This window comes from Phascolarctos cinereus, unplaced genomic scaffold, assembly GCF_003287225.1.
Source record: "Phascolarctos cinereus isolate Bilbo 61053 unplaced genomic scaffold, phaCin_HiC Scaffold_4;HRSCAF=312, whole genome shotgun sequence".
Lineage (NCBI taxonomy): Eukaryota > Metazoa > Chordata > Mammalia > Diprotodontia > Phascolarctidae > Phascolarctos > Phascolarctos cinereus.
The window spans coordinates 682515018-682540725 of NW_027555847.1; the positions used below are offsets into that span (position 1 = coordinate 682515018).

At 39.2% G+C, this 25708-nt stretch overlaps 2 pseudogenes; both read right to left on the minus strand.

The window, feature by feature from the left end:
- Window positions 1-239: 239 nt before the first annotated feature.
- On the minus strand, window positions 240-1871 carry LOC110202144 (histone H2A deubiquitinase MYSM1-like; annotated as a pseudogene).
- Window positions 1872-2138: 267 nt separating this feature from the next.
- LOC110202145 (deubiquitinase MYSM1 pseudogene) lies at window positions 2139-2838 on the minus strand (annotated as a pseudogene).
- Window positions 2839-25708: the final 22870 nt, after the last annotated feature.

Below are 25708 nucleotides of genomic sequence, written 5' to 3' on the forward strand. Positions count from 1 at the left end.
CCCTTTGGCAAGCATCCTCAAGGTGAGAGTCCAAAGTTCTTTGACTGCATATGGTTTTACATGATTGATTTATATGTTATAGCCTGCATTTCTTTAACTAGGTAGAACATTTGTTTCCTAGCTACCATTGCTGCCTGCATAATACATTGGGAAATTGGAAAATTGTGAAAAACTTTGAAGGTAGGATTTTTATAAATGCTATTTTACTTTTAAAATGAAAATGTCCAGTAGTAAAACTATCACAACGATGGCTGTAGTGGACACACAGGGCAGTTCTCTCCAGATGTGTCCTTCTCTGGTTTGCTTCTGTAAGGGGAAAGGAACAAATTCTCCACTTGGGCTAAGAATTTTTCAGCAATGTGGCAGTTGGTTACTTCATGCAGTCTTCCTCAGACACTCTAAGCGTTTCCATAAACAAGTCAGGTCAGAATCCCAGTGAAATATTTTATCCAAAGTAACACCTTTAGGAGATAGCCAGTATTTTTCAATCATCTATCTTGTTTTTTTCAAACACTAATTTCCGTTGAGGTTCTCCCAACTCTTGTTGTACTTCAAATTTATGATGTACAGAGTTGGAACCACCTGAACTATTTTCATCACTTATAACCAAGCAGGTAATTTGGGAGTATGGTAAAGGATCATTTCAATTATATGAACGTTGTTCCACCTCTGGAAAAAGAATTCTGGAAATTGGCCCAAGTGTCTGTATTCCAAAGTGAAGAGCTAATATCAAAGGTAGGATGACAGTGGTACCATCCAATCACACTGTACTCTCTGGAAGCCAAGGTTTCTGAAGCTTGGGTGTGGGATACAAGGTCCATCTCAAACTGTAGTCCTATGCTTAAACTATTACAAGGCTCAACTGCACAGATATCAACTACCCTATCAACTTCAGAGTATCTTCCTCCTAAGAGGGACCAATTACTTCTGCCACAGAAATATGAGCATGCAAATCCTTTATTAAAAGTGCTTCTAGGGGCAGCTAGGTGGCACAGTGGATAGAGCACCGCCCTGGAGTCAGGAGGACCTGAGTTCAAATCTGGCCTCAAACATATAACACTCACTAGCTGTGTGACTCTGGGCAAGTCACTTAACCCCAATTGCCTAAAAGAAAAAAAGAAGTGCTTCTGAAGCCACTCACACCTGAAATTTGCTTCACTGAAGAGACTTCAAGGAATCAGCCAGAAGGGGCCAAAGGAGCTTTTTGAGTTGCCTGGGCACTTTGGGAGATTTCATTTTGGGTTTTTTTTTTTTACCATCTTCCCTTCTTCTGGCCAACTCTTCAGCTGAGAGATACTCAAACGTCTGTCCTTCTAAGTCCCTTGCATCACATGAGTTCCCCCATGAGTCTCCTGTTTGTCACCTGGGCATCAATGGTCTAGCTAGGCTAGCTGGTACACTTCTTCTGCATCTCTTCCTTCCCTGACTCATATATTATTAGCTGGCCAAGGTCTGTTACACAAAGCCTGCTCACATCAAAAATTGATCATCTCTTTTAATTCCAGCTATGTGTTATCCATCCAATATAGTTAACATTACCACAGTTCTTCAGTCCTGGATGTGCTGAGGTCTTATTCAAATATTTCAGGTTGCATCTTTCCCACTGATTCAAAATGTAACTCCTAATCTTCAAATATCATTCTCACGTCTTGGTCTGGCGGCCCTCAAAAAACTCAAGGACAGCTTGCTTCTCTTCCTCCTGAAAGGCATTTTTGTTTACTTCTACCTCCTGTTCAGGCCATTTAAGCTCCTTCCCCTTCCCCTGGTTTAATCTCATCTCCTTGGCAGGAAGGATGAAGAAGCATCTCACTATCAATGACATCCTTTTGCCCTCCTCCAGGCTCCGGATGAAGCTCAGTGTCCTCCAACATTCCTCTTCCATCCTGCTTGGCACTTCCTTCTATACCAAGGTTAGATGTCTCATTGAGTGACCAATCAGAGCTCCCACCATTGCTGCTGGACTTCTGCAAGCAGGAAGCAATTCCCAAGGCAGAGAGCACTTCCCTCCAACCTTGTGAAGGGCTATGAAGGTCCTTCCCAGGAGTTGCAGAAATGGCACAGTCTTGTCCCTCGGGAGGAGTGAGTGCTTGGGGACCATTTTATGGTCTGTATCATTGAGAACATCAAATAAAAGAATATTACTTGGATTCCTTAGGGGGATGTAAAAAAAATTCATCTGATTCATCAGCGACATTCACTTCTTCGTCATCAGATAATGTCTCAATTTTTACAGCATTCGGGTTAGGTTCAGCACACCCTCATAAGCCTAATGAGGACCAAGACTTCTCCCCTGAAAGTTCATCTAGGGCCTGAAGATAATAACTGCTGCTCTTCTGTTTGAACAGGCCTTTTTCCAGACCGTTTAATTTGTCTTGTTAAAGTAGTCTGGTGTAACTCTTGTAAAACAGTGCAGGTACCTATTAGTTTTGAAATTTTTTTTCCACCTCTGGATGAACTTGTCCAGACCTTGTTCAACTGGCTCTTTTTCTCCCATCATGCACTTGACTGGATGACTGGCCAGCTTTATAAATTACTAGAATCTTGAGTTTTCCTGATTTTTTTGGACTTTTCATATACTTTTTGTTACTTTCCTTTTTGATCAAGTCAGAGTTTGTCTGGAAGTGATTTGTTAAACATAAAATATTCTTCCAATAACATTTTCTTGATGACAGCCCTGTTCTCAGCACTCTTTTCTAGAGTCTAAGGAATGAGGCTATTATCAGTTCTCCAGGTTGAATCAAGATAGTGATCTTGCAACCAGATACAACCAGATGTTGTATTTTCATTGCCTCTGTTTAGAGGAAGAACCACTGCCTCTGGGTCTCCCTCAATATCCATATCCACCTCTCAGCCATCATGATCATAATCATGACTTGATGCCCAGAGACACATTTTTCAAATGGGGAGAGTATAACAGGGATTTTACACATATGCAGAATGTCTTAGATGGTATCTCTTCACATGGGGAGGCTGGGGACTTGCTTCCAGAAGAGACACTGACATGTATGGGAGGTGCCTTAAAGGGCACATGTTATGGCTGGTTCTGATCTGCCAACCACAAGGTCATTGGGAGACTCTTTGATTGGTTTCAGGGGCATCTCTTGCATTACTTCTTTAAATTGCTCTATTCCTAGTGGCATGAATCTTTTCCTCTAGGTGCCTGGAAAGAGACCATGATATAAGGGGAGAGGCTTTGGGGATTTCTCCCCTTTGAGGTCATGTGGTCCCAAAAAATGGACCTTGATTCTTAGTGTCTATATTTGGTTTTGCTTTTTTCCTGTGCTGGTGTTCCAGTGTTCCAGGCCAAGTTTTGCACCCAGCCCAGCATGGCTACCACAAAAAGCAAGAAGCAACCTTTGGGATGACCCAGACCAGCAACTGCAAAGACAAGACCTTGGCCAACAGCAATGTTGTTTTTGGGTGTGAACTTGGTGAAACCAATGCTGTATAAGAGTTGAACTAAGTTGAGAAGATTCCACCCCAGGGAAAAGGTAGTATATGAAGGAGAATACACTGAGGTATTGGGGGAAATGCTTATACTATATTTTTGCTATATCTTCAAAGTAAATACACCTTTGTAAAAGTTAATCAATATTAAGTGATTAAGAGAAGGAAAAAGTCGATGTTGAAGGGGCTGTGGAAAGACAGGCACACTAGTGCATAACTGGTGGAGTTATAAATGAGCATGATCATTTTTGGAAAATAATTTGGAATTATGCAAATAAAGTGACAAAAGTGACCATACCCTTTGACCCAAAGGTTTCCCTTCTAGGCACATATTCCCAAGGAGGTCACTGATAAAAATAAAGTCCCTACAGACACCAAAATATAGACAGCCATACATTTTTTGTGGCAACAAAAAACTGGAAATAAAGTAGATGCCCATTGATTAGAGAATGCCTAAATAAATTGTGGTATATAAATGTAATGGAATATTACTCTGCTATTTAAAAAAAAAAAAGATGAATATGTTGAATACAGAGAAACACGAAAAGACTTACACGATCTGATGCAGACTGAACATCAGGAAAGCAATATAACAGGATAACAACAACAATGCAAATAATCAAAAGAAAATATTGCAAAATTGCAAAGAACGAGCATAGTCCTAAGGAAAACAAATAAGAATATGCCTTCCCTCCTCCACCACCAGAATCAACTACTGTATACAAGTGGAAATCTATACGGGTGGAACGTTGTATATATTTTCATATTTTTTCAATGTATTGCTCAGTTTTGCTGATTTTTCCCTTTTCTTCCTTTTTTAAAAAATTCCTTGTTATGTGTAATAATTTTCTAAAAGGTAAAGGAATACTGGATGAAATCTTACAAAGTAAAAACAAGCAATTTAAAAAATTATTTACAAAATAAGTAGAATTAGAGTGTTACTGGCCCTTAACAGTGAGAACATAGCTGGGGGGGGAGGAGAGGGTTACTTAATCCAATAGCAATGAAGAAAGAGACACCCTCAGACTATTCAGTCTGCCCTGAAGCCCTGAGGGAAGAGATGTAGGATACTAGAGAAAAGAAAAGGCCAGGACATAATCACTACACAATCATATGGAAGAATCCTTCAAATCACTAATAATAATAGAAAGAAAAAGAAAAATAACCCTGAGGTTTCATCTCACACCCAACAAATTCTCAAAGATAAAAGATAGAAACACTCAAGGTCGGAAGAATCATGTAAAGATAGGTACACTGATGCATTATTTGTGAAGTTGTGAATTAGCACAACCATTCTGGAAAGCAATTTAGAATTGTGAAAATCAAATGTCTAAAATGTTCATACCCTTCCTTTGACCAGAGATTGCACTTCTAGGCATAAAACCCAAGGCAATTATTGATAAAGAGAAAGTTCTCCATATACACCAAAATATTAATAGTAAAAGATACCCACCTAAGGGAGGAAGCAGCTTCAAGGAGCGTTACCCTTGCACCAGAAAAGAATCCTGGCTATGGACTAAAGAAAGACCTTCAGTAATTAAGAGCTTTGAGCTACCTCTTTGGCATACGTGTAACATGCTGTTGCACCACACCATCACTTTATTCCAAGTTTGTGTCCATTCTGCCCGTTGACCTGAATTGTTTTGGGAGACAGTGCTTCCCAAACTTTTATACCAATTGTTCTTAATCTACCACTATAGTAAATATCTTTGCCAATTAAAGAAAATGCCTGATTGTTAATGGGAAGCATTCCAATGATGTTCTTGACCTTTTGTTCTTCCAGATGAATTTTGTTACTATTTTTTTCTAGTTCTACAAAGTAATTCTTTAGTAGTTTGATTGGTGTGACACTGAATAAGTAAATTAATTTAGGTAGAATTGTCGGTTTTATTACATTGGCTTGGCCTACCCATGAGCAATTCACATTTTCCCAATTGTTTAGATCTGTCTTTATTTGCATGAAAAGTGTTTTGTAATTGTGTTCATATAGTCCCTGGGTTTTCTTGACAGGTAGACTCCCAAGAATTTTATATTGTATGTAGTTCATTTAAATGGAGTCTTGCTGCTAGAAATGCTGATGAATTTATGTAGGTTTATTTTTATAACTTTACAACTACAACTTTACTGAAGTTGTTAATTGTTTCAACTAGTTTTTTAGTTGATTCTCTAGAATTCTCTAAGTATACCATCATATTGTTGGGGTGCTTAGGTGCTTATGTTTGGGTGCTTGTACTCGGACCCCAATTTCTCCCTAGCCTCAGAAACACTGTCCCTTGATAATCATTTAAGATCAATTGAGCCCCAATAAGGGCCAAAAACCTAAATTAATCTTTTTCTCTCTGAGTGAACTAAAAACACCCCTTCCTGTGTCTGCAAATTCCAGGACCAGATAGAGCTGATCAATATTCTTCCTGTTTGTTATCACTGGGCCCAGGATGTCTGGGACCAGATACTCTCTTGAATAATGGGATTTTTCTTATCTTGAGTTTCAATTGAGAACTGATCACTCCTTAACCACTCCCTAATCCCGCCCTGAATCACCTAGTTAGCATATTTGACATGTGTTTTATTGCATTTTATCCTACATAAACATTACCTGTACCTCTCTAAGGTTGCAGGTTCCTTTAAGAATCCTTGCCCGCTGAAAAGCATAACAATAAACTTTGCCACCTTGGCTTAAGATTGCTTGAGTTTGTGAATTCATTCCAGACAACCCGTTTTGTACTTTGGTTTTTTTGAGAGGTCCCAACCTCTCAACCTTCATCAATATCATTGGCAAAGAGGGATAGTTTTCCTCATTGCCTAGTTTTATTCCTTCAATTTCTTTTTCTTATCTTATTGCTATAGCTAGCATTTCTAGTGCAGAATAATAGTGGTGATAACGGATAACTTTGCTTCACCATTGATCTTATTGGGAAGGCTTCAACTTTATCCTCGTTATAGACAATGCTTACTCTTGGTTTTAGATAGATGCTACTTATAATTTTGAGAAAAGCTCCATTGATTCCTATGCTTTGTAGTGTTTTTAATAGGATTAGGTGTTTTATTTTGTCAAAGACTTTTCTGCAACTATTGAGATAATCATCTGATTTTTGTTGGTTTTGTTACTCATATGTTCAGTTATGCTGATAGTTTTCCTAATATTGAACCAGCCCTGCATTTCTGGTATAAATCCCACCTGGTCATAGTGTATGATCTTTCTAACACAGTGCTGTAATCTCCTTGCTAGCATTTTATTTAAAATTTTTGCATCGATATTCATTAAGGAAATTGGTCTATAGTTTTGATTCTGTTTTTGCTCTCCCTGACTTAGGTATCAATATTTGTGTCATAAAAGGAATTTAGTAGGACTCCTTCTTTACCTGTTTTTTCAAGTAGTTTATACAATATTGAAATTAATTGTTCCTTATACATTTGGTAGAATTCACTTGTAAATCCATTTAATTGGGGGGGGTTCTTAGGGAGCTCATTTATGGTTTGTTCAATTTCTTTTTCTAAGATACAGCCATTTAAGTATCCTATTTCCTCTTCTGTTATTCTGAAAAGTTAATATTTTTCTAAGTATTCATCCATTTCACTCAGATTATCAGTCTTACTGGCATACAATTTGGCAAAACAATTCCTAGTAATTTCTTTAATTTCATTTTCATTGGTGGTACATTTACCTTTTTCTTTTTTGATAACAGTGATTTGATTTTCTTTTTTTTTAATCAAATTAATCAGTAGCTTTTCTGGGTGGTTTGGGTTTTTTTTCATGAAATTAGTTCCTGGTTTTATTTATTAGTTCAATTTTTTTTTTACTTTTAATTTTATTAAGCTTTCCTTTGACTTTCAGGATTTCCATTTTGGTGTTTAATGGGGGATTTTTAATTTATTCTTTTTCTAGTTTTTTTAGTTGCATGCCCAATTCATTGATCTGCTTTTCTGTCTTTTATGTTTATGTACATGTTTAGAGATATAAAATTTCCCCTAAATACTTATTTGGCTGCATCCTACAAATTTTGGAATGTTGTCTCATTGTTGTCATTCTCTTTAATGAAATTATTGATTGTCTCTATGACTTATTCTTTAACCCACTTATTCTTTAGGATTAGATTATTTATTTAGGAGTACAGACCCACAGAGTACTTTGACCTAGGAACAATCTTTCCCCAGGGGATTCAACCTGTGAGTTTAGGCTTGGAGGTGGATCAGAAAGGGGATACTACATAAAGGAGAAAACAGTGCAGGAAAAGACACAAATAGCATCATTTTCTTACTGCCTTATTAACCTTTGCATATTTTGTTATTTCTTTTTTTAAAAGACCATACGTAACAGAAGTTCTATTTCTCATGCAATATTTTTCCTGTTCTTTGTCTCTCGAAATGTTTCTGTTTATTGGTATCTTTTAAGTTCATAATAAAAAAAATAATAAAATTTTGGGGCAGCTAGGTGGCGCAGTGGATAGAGCACCAGCCCTGAAGTCAGGAGGACCCGAGTTCAAATCTGGCCTCAGACCAAACACTTGACACTTACTAGCTATGTGACCCTGGGCAAGTCACTTAACCCTAATTGCCTCACTAAAAAATAAATAAACAAAAAATAAAATTTTGTTCAAAAAAAGGGTTAGATTACTTGGTTTCAATTAATGTAAACATTAAAATATAGATTAAAATCTATATTTCCACTGTCCTTTATTGAATGTAATTTTATTGCATTGTGATCTGAAAAGGATGTATTTAATCTTTCTGCTTTTCTGCATTTGCTTGTAAGGTTTTTATGTCCTAACATATGGTCAATTTTTGTGAAGGTGCCATGTACAGCTAAGAGAAAGGTATACTCCTTTCTATTCCCATTAATTTTTCTCTAGAGGTCTATCATATCTAACTTTCCTAAGATTCTATTCATCTCCTTGGCTTCTTTCTTATTTATTTTATGGTTAGATTTAGCTATTGTTTTCTTCTACTTCTTTGCATTGCTCATTTAAGAAAACTTTATCTTTCCTTGATATTCTCTGGAGTTCTGCATTCAGGTGAGTATATCTTTCCCTTTATCCTTTCCCTTTTGCTTTTCTTCTTTCCTCAGCTATTTGTAAAACCTCATCAGACAGCCATTTTGCTTTCTTATTCTTCTTTCTCTTTGGGATGTTTTTCATTGCTGCTTCCTGTACAGTATTTTGAACCTCTGTCCATAGTTCTTTAGGCTTTTCATCTGCCAGATCTAATCCCTTAAATCTATTAATCAAACTCTATTTCATATTCATATGGTACCTGATGGTTTTCTCTACTTTCTTCAATTAAAGTCTGAATTTTGCAATAAAAATCTCCTGATATGAGTCACAGTCAGCTCCAAGTCTTGTTATAACTGACTGTATAGAGCTTCTCCACCTTTGGCTATAAAGTATATAATCAATCTGATTTCTATACTGACCATCTGGTGATGTCCATGTGCAGAGTCACCTTTTAGGCTATTGAAAAAGAGTGTTTACCATGACCAGAGAGTTGTCTTGACAAAACTGTATTAATATCTGCCCTGCTTCATTACTCCAAGGTCAAAATTGCCTTTCACTCCAATTACCTTTTGATTTCCTATTTTAGCATTCCAATCTCCTGTAACGAATATGACATCTTTTTTGGTGTTATTTCTAAAAGATGTTGTTGTTCTTCATAGAACTGATCAACTTTGGCCTCTTTGGCATCAGTGGTTGGAGCATGGATTTATATTACAGTGAGTTTCCTTTGGATTTGCACAGATGTCACTCTGTCATTTTTTAGATTATACCCCAGTACTGCTTTTCTCATCTTTTTATTGACTATGAGGGCTACTCTATCTCTTCTAAGGGATTCTTGCCCACAGTTGTATGTATAGTGATCACCTGAATTACATTCACCCATTCTCATCCATTTAAGTTCACTGACACCCAAGATGTCAATGTTTAGTCTTTCCATCTCCTGTTGGACCACATCCAGTTTACCTTGGTTCCTAGATCTTACATTCCAGGTTCCTATGCAATATTGTTCTTTACAGCATCAGACATTCCCTTCATCACCAGACACATCTGCAGCTAAGCTTTCTTTCAGCTTTGGTCCAGCCACTTCATTAGTCCTGGAGCTACTAGTAGTTGTCCTCTGCTCTTCCCCAGTAGCATGCTGGACACCTTCCAATCTGAGAGGCTTATCTTCTTATGTCATTTCTTTTATCACTTTAATGCTATCCATGGGGTTTTCTTGGCAAAGCTACTAGAGTGGTTTGCCACTTCCTTCTCCAGATAATCTCCAAGAAAATTACAGATAACAAGGAAATATTTCCACTTTACAGACGAGAAAAATGAAGCAGAAAGAGGTTGTGACTTACCCAGGGTCCCAATGCTAGCAGTGTATGAGGCCAGATTTTAATTCATGTCTTCCCATCGACTGAAAGACTCATATGAACTTATAGAAATGAAGTAAGCCGAGTACACACAATAACCACAAGATAAATGGAAAGGACAACCACAAAATAATCACAATTGGATGTTGCAAAATTCTAATGACTGAGGTTAACCCCAGAGAAGAGATATGAGGAAACATTTCCCCTACTCCTCTGCAGAAGTGAAAATTTGTAGGTATGAAAAACCCTGCATGTATTTTAAGATTTTTTTTCAATGTGTTGGTTTGTTTTGCTATTTTTTTCTTCTCTTCTATGTATACTAATGCACTCTTGGTGGAACCATGAACTGGTTCAGCCATTCTGTAAAACAATTCAGAACTGTCCCCCAGATGTCATCAAACTCTACATATCCACGAATCCAATGATACCACTACAAGGCATATACCTCAAAGTGATCAAAGAGAAAAGGCCATATGTAAAAAATAATCACAGCAGTATCTTTTATTATAATAAATAACTAGAAACTAAGGGAGTGCTCATCAATTATAGAATGACTAAACAAATAATAGTCTATGTACGTAATAGAATATTACTCTGCCATGAGAAATTACGAAAGGGACAGATTTTTTAAAAGTTGGACAGACATACATGAACTGATACAGAATGATTACCAGTAAGCAAAACCAGGAGCATGACTAAACCCTGGAAAGAAAAACAACTTTGAAAGACTTCAGAACTCTGATTAATGCAATAAATGACTCCAAAAGAAACATGACTCCCAACTCTAGACAAGGGGTGATGGACCAAAAGTACAGAATGAGTCATACATTTTCAGACATGGCTAATGTGGGGATTTGCTCTGCTTGACTATTATATATGATGCATGTAAGCTTTGAGGCTGCTTCCCAAACCTCAATTCTCACTGATAGTCTAGGTCTTCAGAGCAAGGCTATCATATCCCCTTAGGGCTGTAGGGATATCCCTGAGTGGTTGGGGTTTTTTCCTAATATTATATAGCTCATGAGCCCCCAACAATGCTTCTCCCCATTGATTATCAGTGATAGTGATTAGTCAGCTAAACTTAATTAGCTTTAGAAACAGCTATTTACTAAGGTGGTATAGTTAGTATACAACATCCCCCCAAAAGTCTATGACACACTCTCACACAAATATACAGAGTTCAGGAGAGATAATCCAGCTACTTGTTGGAAGCCTTTTTCTACCATTTATGGAGTAAAAGAAGTTCCCTTTTGGGCAAGTTCCCCTTTGGGTGTAGTTTTTCTCTTTGGTTTAGGAAAGAATAGTTTCGGTTGAATGATAAGGTTAGAATTCAGATTGTAGAAGGCTTAGAACACAGCAAAAAGAGAGGAGGAAGAGGAACAGAGTGCTGCGACCAATATTCCATTAACATTGTTATAAAATAGCAAGAGATGAAACATGAGCATCAAGAATTGAAAAATGAGTATCACACAGCAGCATTGGAGAAGAGCACGATGGGTATAAGAGTCTTGAAACATGTAACAAATGAAGAATTTCTAGTAAGACTAGGATTGTGGGTATTATTAGGGACATGTATCATAAGAAAGTCATTGAAAAAATATTAAAGATTAAAGAAGTCCCAGATATCGTAGACACCCCACTATCTACATCCTACCACATTGACACTGAGCCCATAACAACTACCTACCATGAATAAAACCTCTCTGAGGTACCACTTCACAACTATCAAATTGGCTAACATAACAGGAAAGTAAAATAACAACTGTTGGAGGGGGTTGGAAAAATTGGGACACTAATGCACTGTTGGTGGAGTTGTGAACTGGTCCAACCATTCTGTAGAACAATTTGGAACTCTGTCCAAAGGGCTATAAAACTCTGCATATTTTGACCCAGCAATACTAGATCTTTATCCCAAAGTGATCAAAAAGAAAGGGAAAGTACCTATATGTACAAAAATTTTATAGTTACTTTTCTTCCAAGAATTGGAAATTGAGGGGATGCCCACTAATTGGGGAATGGCTGAACAAGTTGTGGTATATGATTGGGATGGAATACTATTGAGCTGCAATAAATGACAAAGGGGATGGTTTCAGAAAAGCTGCAAAGACTTGCAAAACAAAGTGAGCAGAACCAGGAAAACACTGAACAGAGTGATCGCAATATTGTAATAATAATCAACTGAAAAACCTAGCTACTCTGATCAACGCAATCATCCAAGATAATTCCAAAGGACTCACAACGAAAAATGCTATCTCCCTCCAGAGAGAAAACTAATGAAGTCTGAGGGCAAATTGAAGCCTACTTTTTTCACTTACTTTATTTTTCTTGCTTTTTTTTTTTGCAACATGGCTAATAGGGAAATATATTTTTCATGACTTCACATGTATAATTGATATGATATTGCTTTCTTTCCCAATGAGGGAGGGGGACTAAAGGAAGGGAAATAATTTGGAACTCAAACTTTTTTAAACAAATACTAAAACAAATAAAATATATTTTAAAAATACAACTACCTGCCATGCAACCAGTTCCAAATCCATCTAAATGTATTATTATCTGGTCTGTAACTCTTCAGCTTTTCCACACTAAGGAGTGGGATCTTGAGACTAGATACTTTATAAAGTGTTATCCTAAAATCTAGGTAAAAATTATATTAGCAGCATTTTGTAACACTGTCAACAAAAAAAAAAAATAAGATTGGACTGACCTAGTTCTTAATGCAGTCATATTGACTCTTTGGGATTCTTGTGTTCCTTTCCAAATGTTCTCCAACCATTTCTTTCATGGGTTAGCTTTGTTCTGCATGGTCCCAGAGGGCAGAACTGGTAATGATGGCTATAAACCTCAAACTTGTTTGATAATCAGATATTAGTAAGTAATGCTATTTACTAATAATTGGAGCTATGCTGACAGGCACTTATTATACCCAACTGTGGAAAGGGCTGTCTCAAGAGAGAGTGGGTTTATTCAGTGGAGGTCTTCAAGAAAAGGCTGGATGACCATCACTTGTGAGGCTACTGTAGAAGGGATTCATGCACAGACACAGGGAGGCCTAGGATTGCAGTGAGCTTTTTAGCCAATCTGGGATTCTGGGATGCTGTGATTCTGAAATATACCACATGAGGGAGCCAAGGAACAGCATTAAAATGGGGAGGAGTCAGGACCCAAAAAAATGTCCTGAGCATTCACAGAGAAACGTGCTTCAATCCCATCGGACAGAAAAAAAAAGGGGGGGTGGAGGAACAGGTCAACACCGTGGAAGGCTGGAAACCCTAAAACCAATGAGATTGGCAAGGATGATTAAAGGAGGCTGCAGGCAATGTGGATCAGTGGAAAGAGCAAGGAGTTTGGAGACACTTCTGACTTACATGTGTACATGTGGCTCTATAAATTCCTTCAAGATGAGGACTGTTTTTACTTTTGCCTTTGTATGTCTAGCACGTGGCACATAGTAGGCGCTTAACAAATGCTTGTTGAATCAATGAAGTTTTTTGTAGACTTTAGCATGACAAGTAAATATAAGTTATGATGATTATATATTACCTTTTGTAGCTACAAAGCATTGCAAGCGTGATGATCTTTTGGGCCCTGCCCCTTAGAACCTCAGCCACGTGGCAAGAGTAGTGACTTCTTTAAGTCCTTAGGAAGACAGACTATCACTGTATGAGTTATCCAGCAAGGTAGTGCAATATCTCTGCTACCCACCAGGGCCTAAGCCATCAGCACAGTGGTCTTGTTAGGTTTGGTTTTGGTTTTGTCTAGCATATGCCTTTCTGATGAGATGGCTTACCCTGCTGGCCGTCAGATGGAGCTCAGCCTGCAGATGCCTAGAACGCACCTCTGCCAATACTTCTTGTTGTTAATGTTGTACTTAGTTGTTTTCAGTCATATCCAACTCTTTGTGGCCCCTTGTGGGGTTTTCATGGCAGAGATACTGGAGTGGTTTGCTATTTCCTTCTCTAGCACTTTATACAGATAAGGAAACTGAGGCAAACAGAGTTAATTGACTTACCCAGGGTCATATAGCTAGTAAGTGTTGGAGGCCAGATTTGAACTCAGAAGATGAGTTTTCCTGACTCCAGGCCCAGCACTCCATCCACTGGGCCACCTAGTTGCCCCTCGTCACCATGAGTACTACCACAACAATCGTTATCACCAAGCCCAAACTTTTTTCAGCAGCAAGGATTCATTTGGATTCTCAGACTTACTGGCTAGGCCTGAAACAAAGCAAGAAATAAAATGTTGAGATATAAAAGCCATTTGGCACAGTGAATATAGCACTAGTCTTAGAGTCAGGAAGACTCATCTCCCTGAGTTCATTTCTAGCCTCTGACATTTACTAGTTGTGTGACCATGGGCAAGTCACTTAACCCTGTTTGCATCAGTTTCCCCATCTGTAAAATAAGTTGAAAAAGGAAATGGCAAACCACTCCAATATCTCTGCCAAGAAAACCCCTAATGGGGTCACGAAGAGTCAGACACAACCGAATAGCAATATGTAATTCACCAGTCTCTGACCTTTCTAGACTCCCCTTTCTCAATTCATAGCACCCCTACATTCACTGGATTCAGGAATCCGTATGATATAATAACATAGTCTGTTTAACATAATATAAAGTATAATGGGAAAAGAGCAAGTTTTTCAAAATGGAGGCATTCCCCTCCAGCCATCTTCCAAACCTCTTTCGTTCAGTTATATTCTCAGATCTTCGGGTACAGCTAATGGAGCTCTTGATCACATGCATCAGCAACTCATGGAAAATAAAAAAGGAAGGGGATGTCTACACACAGTCTCAGGCTCATAGAGTAGAAATAACTGAAAGCGGGGAAGACATAGGGGGAAATGAGTCATCACACACACACACACACACACACACACACACACACACACACACACACTCCTTCACTCACCTACCCAAAGAGATTCACAATAGTTGGCAATTCTGGATCTTTCCTCCTTGTGACTCCTACTCCCAGTCTCCACAAAAAGCTCTCCCAAAGCTTCAGGACAGGTCTCTTCACTTTCCCACAAGGTCTCAGGCACCAACAATAGAAGTACAGGGTACTACATGGTGCAACATTGGAAAAAACCACTGGAATTGGAATCAGCAGTCCTTGATTCAAATTCTGCATGTCACTTGCCACTGGTGTTGACCTTGGGCAAGTCACTTTACCAATCTGAGGCTCAGTGTCCTCATTTGTAAGATGAGATGATTGTACTAGATGACTCTAAGGCTCTGACCTATGACCCTATGATCTGTGAATTCTTTTTCTCTGTCTTCACCCAGAGTCCACAGAAGGTGTTACATGAATAGAAAGTCAGATAAAAAGAACAGATGGATATGAAACTCCTTCATTCCCTTGCCTATAGACTCACCCCAGTACAGTCAGAAAGTCCTTCCTCTTATCTGACACATTTCTTACTGAGATCCGCTCTGGCCTTCCTGATTTCTTCCTTGGCCTTTTTAACTAGAACAGCCTACAGTGACTGACTCCGGGCTTCAGGGTTTGCTGGCCTCTTGGCCCTTCCAGCACTTTCTATTCTAAGCCCTACTCCCTCCCAACACTGCTTAAACTCCTCAGGACAAGCAATTGGGTCTAGAAAGTTGTATTCTTTCCTGACCCTGAACCTAGGGAAGGAAGGTTTGACTAAATCCTATACTTATTGGTACTGTGAGCCCCTGCTATACCATAGTCATGGGCTTTAGAGGTAGGAGAGATCTTAGAGATTACCTAATTCAAATATATCATTTTATAAGTGAAGAAACAAGCCCAAAAAGAGAAAGAGACTTGCTCAAAGTCATATGAATAATAAATAACAAAATCAGCATTAAACCAGATGACTCAACTCAAGTAATCTTTCCCTTATATAATATGGTCTCCTCTGCTCCAGCCCTAAAAACTGGCAGGTGTCAGTGCTAAGGAGAGGAGTTCAAGGCTGGGATCCCCCGGCATGGGCCCTCAGGATGGAGACCTCAGAATTAAGAGAATCTCAGAACTGGAAATGTCTTAAGGGGCCATCTGAAAAAGAATCCCTTCCCCAACAAACCTGATAAGAGTTCATCCAGGATTTACTTGAGAAAAGAAACTCACTGCCTCCCAAGGTAGCCCATTCCACCTGTGCTCAGTGCTAATTGTTAGGAAGGTTTTTTCCCTTATATCAATTCTAAATTTTCCTCCTTGAAATTTCTCCCCGTTGTTCTGCCCTCTGAGGTCAAGAAGAACAAGTCTAATCTCTCTTCCTCATGAGACCTTCAAATATTTAGATGCAACTATCACCTGTCACTATTTTCTTACTATGCTACTTCACTAAATGCCTTTACTTTGAATTAATTGTGCCCTGTGGGTAATTATTAAAAGTGAACACATTTACCCACTCTACTCTCAGGACCACCATCCCTCTCTTCCCACTTCCTCACCCATCCTACATAGTTCTCTATCCATCCTATTCTATATTTCCTTCCTCTTAGGCTTCCAGGGGAAAGGTGGTCACCCCGGGCTTCTTTTTTGCTGACAGCTGGCTTCCTTAAACTCATCACCAGTTCTCACTGGTCCTTTTCCCTTACTGCCCTCTCTGGGTCACTGGTGGCATCACTTCACCAAAAGTGAGGGTTTAAGCAAAAGGTACCAGGCCATAGATTTCCAGTCTCATAGTCAGACAAAGACCTTGGAGATCACTGAGGCTATATTACAATTACAACAGTAGGAGGAAATTTGCCTGGGGAAAATAACATCCTGGGTGCTGGGGGAGGACTGAGGAAAGGGGAGAAAAGTGGCCAGCTGGAAGAGATTTTGGAGGGAGGGGTGTAACATCAACAAGACTTGCTCATTGATATGGGGGCAGAGAACAATAATCCATTATTACATTGTTCTGATTAATGGTAACAGTTGTACCAAATAAATGTGTCCATTATAACTGTCATATTAATTCTAATCCGTTCCAGGATTATAATTCTCTGAAATGCATAATCATGCCTCATCCTCTCAGTCATCTGCATTATTATCTTCCTCTGGGCCCAGGTTGTCGATGATTCAGGGAAAGAGAATCTGGCAGAGTAATTTCTGATGATCCCAGTACACAGGAGACTGTAATTGCCTTCATCCCCAACCCTACCAGGAGTCCCAGAGAGCACACAGTCAATGGGCAGGAAGCTACACAGTAGGATAGAAGATTAGGAGACCTATATCTTCAAATGATGGCTTGGCTGCTAATTTTCCTTTCTACAGCCTTTAATATTCAGATTTCTGAGCACCTCCCTGGAGGCAACTGTCAATCAGTGACTTCCAAAGGAGTAACTGAGACTGTGGTTATGGCCATTACTGCTGTGTTATCCCAACACACAAGCAAGCAGTGAATAAGTCTGCCTATGGAGGCAACCAGATGTTGGAAGCAGAGATGAAGACCTGAGTGTGAGGGACAAAGATTTCAAGTCTCAAGACTGCCAGCTGTTAAGAACTTCATCTACTGGTGAGCAAGGAAGGAAAGACTGATTTCTCCCATTGTTCTTCCCATCTTTCCTTTCCTGAGATCCCAGACACATGTGTCTCACCTTATTACTTTTCTTTGTTTATAGCACTTTTTTTATTATTGTTCTGAACTTAAGAAATAAACAAGCATTTTCATAACAAAGTGGAATAGAAAAAAAAATAATGCACCTGAAACTGCAGATCTATTACGTACAACTTGCTATTCCTTTTCAAAATAAAACAAAGTTATCACTTAACTTTCTTTTTTTTTCCTCCCTCCCCCACCACCCTGGAGATGATTATCATTAGACACAAATATATGTTTGAAAGATATGTACGTACGTACATATGTTTGTGTATGTGAGTTCTTTCTCTGGATGCAAACAGCATGTTTCTTCATAGGACCTTTGCAGTTAATTTGGGTATTTATGATAGTTAGAATGACTTGGTGGCCAAAAATTGCCCTTAAAACAATATTGCTGTTACTGTATATAACATTCTCTTGGTTCCATTCATTTCACTCTTCATTATTTCATTCAAGTCTATCCACGTTTTTTCTAAAATCATTGAGTTCATCATTTCTTACAGCAGAGTAATATTCTATCACAAACATATACCACAATATTTTTAGCCATCTTCTCTTCTCCCACTGTGCTGTCTTGCCTAGTTATCTCAGCAGCTCCCATTGGTTCAGTTTCCACCTCTGTGCCAATGATTCTCAGATATACATGTGTACACATACAATATGCACATATTTGTATATTTTGCATATGTATATAGGTACGTGTGTGTATATCCAACTCTAGTCTCTTCTAAGCACCAGTCCCAATTCCCTAACTGACTTTTGGACATCTCAAACTGATGTCCTGTAGGCACCTCAAACTCATAGTGTACAAAACAACTCATTATCTTTCCCTTAAAGCTCTTCCTTTCTCCACGCTTTAGTGTCAAGAGTATCACCATTCTCCCAATCATCCAGACTCACAGTGCTAGTGTCATCATCAACTCTGCACTTGAACTCACTCTACTTATCTAATCTGTTGCCAATATCCATCAATTCTACCTTCACCCCATCTCTAATACATGTCCCTTTCTCTCCTCTGACACTACCACCATCCTGGCACACACCCTCATCACCTCATGATTGGACCATCACGATAGGCTCCTGCTTGATCTCCATATGTCAAGTATCTCCCCACTCCAGTCCACACTATACTCAACTTCCAAAGTGATTTTCCTAAAATATAGGTCTACTACCTCACCCTCCCCTTTACTAAATAAACTCCCATTATTTTCTATTATGTCCAAAACCAAACATAAGATTCTCTGATAGGCATCTAAAGTTCTTTATAATCTTACCTTTCCTGTCTTCTTATACTCCCTTGTAAGTACTCTAGGATCTCATAATCATGATCTCCTGCTGTCCTTCAAACACAACCCTCCACCTCCCAATTGTCCCCTGTATCCAGAATGATCTTCTTCCTCACATCTACATCTTAGCTTCCCTGGATTCCATCAAGAAAAAGCTCATAGCGAGAGATCATAAAAAAGGGGAAAAGACCCACATGTACAAAAGTATTTATAGCAGTTCTTTTTGTGGTAGCAAAGAAGTGGAAATTGGGGGATGCCCATCAATCGGGGAATGGCTGAACAAGTTGTGGTATATGAATGTAATGGAACACTATTGTGCTACAAGAAATGATGAGCAGATCGATTTCAGAAAAACCTGCAAAGACTTGCATGAACTGATGCTGAGTGAAGTGAGCACATCCAGGAGAACATTGTATATAGTAACGGCAACGTTATACGATGATCAACTTTGATAGACTTAGTTCTTCTCAGCCATACAATAATCTAAGACAATTCCAAAAGATTCATCATGAAAAATGCTATCCACATCCAGAGGAAGAACTATTGAGTCTGAATGCAGATTGAAGCATATGATTTTCTTTTTTGTTGTTGCTTTTTTCTTTCTTGTGGTTTTCCCCCTTTTGTTCTGATTCTTCTCTCACAACTTGACTAATGTGGAAATATGTTCAATATGATTGTACATGTATAGCCTATATCAGATTGCTTGCCATCTTGGGGAGGAGGGAGAGGAAGGAGGGAGGGAGAAAAAAAATTGGAACTCAAAAGCTATAAAAGTGAATGTTGAAAACTATCTTTACATGTACTTGGAAAAAAGAAAATACTATTAAGTGAGGCAAAAACAATTTTTATAGGAAAAAAAAGGCTCATATCCCGCCCTCTGCAAAAGGCTTTTCCAGTCAGGCTCAGCTCACCAACTCCACTACTGTTGCCTTCCCTCAGTGATTACTTTCCATTTCCATGTACGTGTCCATTACGCATATATATAATTATTTGCCTGTTTTCTTCCTTATTAGAATATGGGTGTCTTGAGGGCTGGGACTGTGGTTTTGCTTTTCGTTGCATCCCCAGAGTCTGGCACAGTGCCTGGCCCATAGAAAATGCTTAATAAATGTTTGTCGACTGACTGAGTGCCACATGCAATTAAACATTTGTCACATTCAAATCAATAAGAAGGCAAAGTGAGACTATATAATGGTCCTCTCAACAGAGAATTATTCCCTCCTACTTTACTGACAAAAATAGAAGCCATCCATGCAATCTCCCTCTTCTCCCCAACTTTACATCTCAAAACCTCTCTCCATCATCCCTTAGTCTCTGTCTTTATTTGCTGTAGTCTCTGAAAAAGAGGTGGCCCTTCTTGTCAAGACTAATCCCTCCACTTGGGGGTCTCTATCCTATCCTATCTTGTCTCCTCTTAAGAGGTTGCTCTCTTCTTTTGTCATTTTTAATTTCTCCTCTCTTGCTTACATAGTCCATATCCCTGCCATCCTTAAAAGAAACATTCATTTGACCCTACCATCCATCCCCAAAAGCAATCATTCTATCTCTCTTTTTTCTTTCACAACCCAAATCCTGGAAAATATTCTCTAATTGTCACCTCCTTTTCTCACTTTCCACTCAATTCTCAATCACTTCTCACTTTGCAATCTGACTTCTGACCCCACTACTCCACTAAAACTGATCTCTCCAAAGTTACCAATGATCCCTTAGTTGGTACATTCAGTTCTCATCCTGCCTGTGTGACCTCTCTTCTATCTTTTTTGCTAATTCATCCTTCTCCTCCCTCCCAGAGAGTATGGCTCAGTCCTGGGTCATGTATTGTCTCCTTACTTTTTCTCTCTTGGCATCTTTATCCACTCCTGTTAACCTCTCAATTATCATCTCTACGCAGATGACTCCCAGCTCTATTAACCAAATCCTAATCTCTCTTCTAAAATCTATTGTCTGTTGCCTGTTGCCCATCTCTACCTGAATTATCCATCAGCTCTCAATATCCATAAAAAATTCAACATGTCCAACAAAAAAATTCCTTACATCCCCCTCTCCTGCCTCCATCAAAAATCTACCCATCTTCCAAACATTCCTGTTTCTGTTGAGAGCATCCTTCCAGTCACCTAGGTTTGAAACCTTGGAGTCAGCCTTGTCTCTTTGGTCTTCTTAACACCTCCCTGCCCCACCCCCCAACCCTCCCCATCCCCGCATCCATCCATCCATCTAATCAGTTCCCAATTATTACTGATCTCCCACATCTCCTCTCTTCTGTACTCCCATAACCTCATTCATATCATCATCACCTCTTTCCTGGACTATTTGCAATAACCACTGAATTGATATCCCCACTTGTGGTTTTTCCTGTCTTTTTCTCCCATTGACATTGTGAATTGATATTACTAAAACAGAGATCTGACCATATCACCACTCCCCAGGCTATCCCAGTATTTTCATGATGAACACAGTTTTAAGCATGTTGGGATATTGAAAAGCAAAAGGAAGTAAAAAGAGACTCTGATCAACTCTAAAGCTGAAGGAGAATGCACTTAACAAGAGGCAAAGTGTTGATGTGTTGTAGTGAAAAGGACCAGACCTGGAGTTTGAATCCTGTGAGATGCTGGGCAAGTCATTCACTGTCTGCCTCAGTTTCCTCATCTGTAAATTCAGGGAGTCAAACTTTATCTCTAAGGCTCTGCCAACTCAAAATAAATCTATGACCATCTGAGAGAGCATCTTCTGATGGTTTGCACCGAGGACACAATAAAGGGTCACCAGTTCCGTTCTATGCTCCATCACAACGGGCAATTACTTCTACTTCTCACTTCTTTGCCAACTTTTATTTCCCTCCTGGTAGGAATGGGATATGATTCCTTAACTGAACCTCTTCATACACACTACAAGCAATTCCTGTATGCATACATGATATTTGATCATCCACCCATTTCCATTCATCAAACAAATCTTTATTGAGCATTTACTGTGTGCCAGGCCCTGCTCCTGCTTAAATTCATTAAGGAAGAGGACAGGTACAAAAACAACCAGAGATCAAGGCAGGTTGTGCTGAATGCCTCAAAAAGACATTGGTTTTGGGCTGTCTACAACTGTAGGGCATCATTGAGATCATTAAAAGTGGTACGTCCAGGACCTGCTCTAGCTCCAATGACCTAGCTAGCTGTGTAATATGGGCAAGGCAAGTCACTGCCTTTGGGCTTCAGTTTCCTTATTTCTCAAATAAAAGGGTTAGACTATATAATTTCTAAACTTAATTTCAATGACATTCACTGTCATTTGTGTAAAACCTATGGCAGAGAGTCTCCCAAAGCCCTGAGAGGTCACATATTCCTGATCTGATTCTGGAGGCTAACACCCCTCCCCCCCAAAAAAATGATTTTCTCCCTTTGGCTCATGATGCCCCAATCAAGAATTTACTACTGGGGAAGCTAGGTGGCAAAGTGGATAGAGGTTTGGAGTCAAGAGGACCTGAGTTCAAATGCAGCCTCAGACACTTGATACTTACTAGCTGTGTGAACCTGGTCAAGTCACTTATCCCTGATTGCCTCACCAAAAAGAAAAAAAAATAGACTTTAGTGCTGGGAAATCTCCAAATAGTATTGCTTAGAAATAGCCTGTGTCAAGTTTTTTCCAAGGGCAATTAGATGGCACAGTAGCTAGATGCCAGGCCTGGAAGCAGAAACACGCATCTTCCTGAGTTCAAATCTGGTCTTACATGCTTACTAGCTGGCTATGTGACCCTGGGCAAGTCACTTAACCTTGTTTGCCTCAATTTCCTCATCTGCAAAATGAAGTGGAGAAGGAAATAGCAAACCACCCTGTATCTTTGCCAAGAAAACCCCAAATAGGGGCATGGAGAGTCGGACACAACTAAACAACAAAAGTTCTCAAACACTATCCGCTCCCCAGCTCTCACATAAGCACTCAAGGTAATACAGGTATTAAACACAAGGAGGTTTTACTACAGCCAATTGAAAATGCAAAAGATAGAAAGTATTCACAGGAGCCCATTAACAACGCACAAAACACAGAAGGCACTCAAAGGACTCACAGAAGTTCATAAACTCACACAAAAAGTACATAAAGTAAATAAAGAGCCCATAAACTCCCCTCAGGGGAAAATCATAGTTTAGGGTTACTTAGTGAGCAGCACGCCTTCCCATCAGATCTTCACTACCCAAATCACTCATTGTGATTATTGGGGTAGGTGGGGGAGAGGTAGAGCTGGCAAGATAAGATGCAAGTCCCTTTCTTTCCCAAGTCATGTATACTCTTAATTGCTTCTCCAGTCTGGGGCCACGTCGACAATCCCTTTTTTTCTCTAAGAAGCATGATATTCAGGAAATTGCACACACTCCCCCCGTCTCTCTCTCACTCTCTCTGTTTCAGCCATGGAGAGGAAATCCATCATTGCCTGGTTGCTACCATCCATTTGGCTGGGAAAATCCCGTCCCAGGACTCTCCTTTCACTTTAAATGTATGCCCATGTCTGCCTCTGCCATGTGTTTCTGCTGTAAAACGCTATCAACTGCTGAGGGTGGAGGAGGGACAATTTCCTTCTTCCCTAATTCCCCCTGTGGAACTCCTTGAGAAAAGCAGAAGGAAAAAGGTTAAAAGGATTCTGGGCAAACTGTTGCTCTCCTTTTCAGGCAAAGGATGAAAGGGAAGGCCATACAACAAGATGGTAGCTTCTTGAGGTTCAGCTAGCCAACTGATCACCTTGGTGGCAACCAGTCACTGGTACCAACCAGGCATTGGCATTTGTCTTCTTAGCAAAGTGCCAAAGCGTATGTCTTTCCTCTATAATCTATAACCTTGAGAGAGAAATGGATAGGGAAATCCCCTCTCCCACCAAGTTATATGAGAGAAGTGGGTAGCTCTTTTCTGATATCCCATATATCATATTGTTTGTCTATCAAATTCGATATGCATGTAAAAGGCTTTACAGACTTTAAAGCGTTATGTAACTGTGCTGTTTCCTGGAAATGCAGCAGGACTTTAAGCTCACATTTATATGGACTTTGTAGTTTGCAAAACACTTTTTTCAAACCATCAGCTTCTTAGTTGTTCTACAAATTTATAAGCATTAACTATGGGGGGGAAGAGTTTAATAATTCTTAATAACTCTTTTAATACCCCTACTAGGCCTATTTCTAAAGATGATTAGGGAAAAAGGAAAAGAACCTGTATGTTTTTAAATGTTTATAACAGCTCTCTTTGTCATGACAAAGAACTGGAAATTTCAGGTATGCCCATCAATCGGGGAATGGCTGAACAAGTTGTGGTATATGATTGTGATGGAATACTACTGTGCTATAAGAAAGCTCGATGATCTTAGAAAAACCTGGAAAGACTTACATGATCTGATGCTGAGTGAAGTGAGCAGAACCAAGAGAACATTGTACACAGTAACAGCAATATTGTTTTAAGAATGACTTTGGGGGCAGCTAGGTGGCACAGTGAATAGAGCACCGGCTCTGAAGTCAGGAGGACCTGAGTTCAAATCCGGCCTCAGACCAAACACTTGACACTAGCTGTGTGACCCTGGGCAAGTCACTTAACCCCAATTGCTTAAAAGTAAAAAAAAAAAAAAGAATGACTTTGAGTGAATCTCTTTTTGACTATTACAAATATCCAAATTTACTATAAAGGATATATGAAGAAAGACACTATCTGTCTCCAGGGAAAGAACTGATAAATAGATGTATAGAATAATTTTATATATATGTACACTCTCTCTCTCTCTCTCTCTCTCTCTTTCTCTCTCTCTCTCTATATATATATATACATATATAGATATAGATATAGATATAGATATAGATATAGATATAGATATAGATATAGATATAGATATAGATATAGATATAGATAGGTATATAGATAGATAGATAGATATAGATAGATAGATATACACATAACTATTTGTGTCTAATGGTAGCCATCTCTAAGGCAGGGAGGGGGAGGGAGGGAAGGAAAAAAAAGAAATTCACATGATAACTTTATTATATATTTTAAAAGAATAAGAAATTGTATATAATAGATTAGCAGTTTCATGTGCAATTATCTTTTTTATTATACTACATTATGGAAATTCTTGTTTTTTTCCATAAATTAAAAATAAAATAACATGGGGGAAAAAAAAGAGTTAGCCATTCTCACTGATACTCTTCCCCACCTTGGGGTGATACCCTACAAGAGGAATCCCCAAGCCAGACTGTACCACTGGGCTCCAATGATGCACAGGAGGGTTCCAAAGACAGTCTCAGCCAGCTTGGGAGAATCTATTGTTAAATTTTCAGCGTAAGCATTCTCACTTCAGAAATTGGCAAACTCCAAATCAGGACTTGATTTATTGTTTCATGATTGTCTAGTGATGGTGGGATGGAGAGAATGTTCATGATGAATATTAAACTTTAAAGTGTCAGAGAGAGAATTGCTAAATATTTACCAGCACACCCCTGACTCCAGAAGAGAAAGCTCCTTCCCTGCTTTGAAACGGTCTCCTGTGGAAGTGGGTGCACAGGACAGCTACCACTTCAGAAAGAAGTCCCAGAAAGGGCAAATGCAAAGAAACCTGGAAGGTGGCAAAATTGGGTATGAGGCGAGATTCAGAACTATCAGAGCAAGGGCTCTGTTAGGGGCCTGAAATGATATTCCTACTACATTGTGGTAGGGTATAGTGACCCTCACTCTATGCTAATTCTAGCTCTGAGTCAGAGCTAGAACACAGTCCAAAGCATTTTCCATACTATCATACTTCTTCTTTCTAGAAGTATCCCAGACTTCCTGATTTAGGGGTGGAGTCCCCACTTTAAGTAGAAGAGTTGCCACAGAGAAATACAGCCCAGTCTTTCTTCAGAAACCCTTGATTCACTTGAAGATGTTGACCTCAGTCAATAACAATTTTGGATCCATCTATGACATCTCCTACAAATCAGAACCTCTACCATTTTGCCTCCCCAGGAAGGGAAAGCCTCTCAGTAATGGGACAGGTCTACCATTCTTATGATTCCCAAATCTCAAACTGAGAGAGAGAGAGAGAGAGAGAGAGAGAGAGAGAGAGAGAGAGAG